This window comes from Limulus polyphemus, unplaced genomic scaffold (genome assembly GCF_000517525.1).
Source record: "Limulus polyphemus unplaced genomic scaffold, Limulus_polyphemus-2.1.2 Scaffold229, whole genome shotgun sequence".
Taxonomy (NCBI): domain Eukaryota; kingdom Metazoa; phylum Arthropoda; class Merostomata; order Xiphosura; family Limulidae; genus Limulus; species Limulus polyphemus.
Window position 1 is genome coordinate 381,441 of NW_013665839.1, and position 1,382 is coordinate 382,822.

Below are 1,382 nucleotides of genomic sequence, written 5' to 3' on the forward strand. Positions count from 1 at the left end.
GTGGTATTGACCGCACATTATAACGCTCCACGGCTGAAAGGGCGAGCATGTTTGGTGTGACGGGGATTCGAACCCGCGACCCGCAGATTGCGAGTCGAGTGCCCTAATCACCTGGCCATGCCGGGCCCATTCGAATTGTTAAAAAGAAAACTAAAATAAAAAACAATATATAGAAAGTTGAGACTTCAACCAAAAAAAAAATTGTTGGAAACTTGTGTGACAACTGCAAAAGTAAGATAAAATGTAACTTTTATTGTATCATTACTCAGATCCGGTGTCACGGTGATATAAAATGCCCCGAAGGATGGTTCTGTGATCACCACAAAGGTTACTGCGACACCTATCGAGAAGCAAAGGAACCATGCGAAAACGATTATCAATGTCATAGCAATCTCATCTGCATTCGTGGAAAATGTGCTCGGCCATATGAACCTAGACATAAAGGTTAGTATGTGCTTTTATTACAAATTACTCTAATTATTATTTTTATCTGAACGTAATTTTTAATATCCATATTTTTCATTTAATCAACTGCGCCAATTCTCAGCGGACAAAGGTAATTAACATTGTCAATTCAATTGTTAAGTATTTTGCAAATTCATTAGTTTTTAACATTTTATCTTATATTTATAGTAGTAAGTTAATTAAAGTCCAAGTTTCTTGTTATAAAGATCACATAAGATTATTCTTACGAATTGATTAACAGTAATTTTTATGTCATTAAGATTGCTATTTATTACCTACTCCCATTATCTTGTTAGACAAAAACAGTATATAATTTTTTACAAAGAACCTTTCTTTACGTTTTTATGCTAATGTCTTAAAACTTTTTTGTGCAAAGATGGAGCTTGAGTATTGTTTCTCGACAGAATTCGAACACGTGAAATGTCTGCCATTACGGAATGCTCCTGAAAGTTGAACAGTAAAAGTAAATTTTCCAGGTAGCGCTTTCGTGAATACTAGGCCTTTAGAGTTGAAACGTGGTTTACAACATATCCTACATTATGTGATGTAGTATCATTCTTTATAAAAATCAAAAAGTAGCTAACTTTTTTATTTCCTTTTTGTACATAAGTTGTAAGCAGTTTGTGATAATTGCTTGTAAATTATGACCAATTCACATAATTTCACGAATATGTCTATCTTCCTCCAGAGGATACATAACAAACATTCGTCTGACATATATAATTTTACATATTTCGTAGGTCGATTTTTTCCATTTTTATCACATAAAATAATTTATCTCATGATTTGTTTTTGCTAAAATTATAATAAATAATTAATTAAAAACAACGTTTTATACTTCCACAACTTTTATTGTGTAAATATAAAACGTTGTTTTTAATTAATTATTTATTATAATTTTAGCAAAAACAAATCAT

At 31.3% G+C, this 1,382-nt stretch overlaps 1 long non-coding RNA gene across 1 annotated transcript in view; it reads left to right on the plus strand.

Annotated features, from left to right (window-relative positions):
• The first annotated feature begins 274 nt into the window (after positions 1–274).
• LOC111085079 overlaps positions 275–1,382 on the plus strand; it is a 5,297-nt gene continuing 4,189 nt past the window's right edge. Inside the window, exon 1 of the long non-coding RNA XR_002609937.1 lies at positions 275–444. This is a non-coding gene — a long non-coding RNA (uncharacterized LOC111085079). The remainder of the gene's footprint in view (positions 445–1,382) is intronic.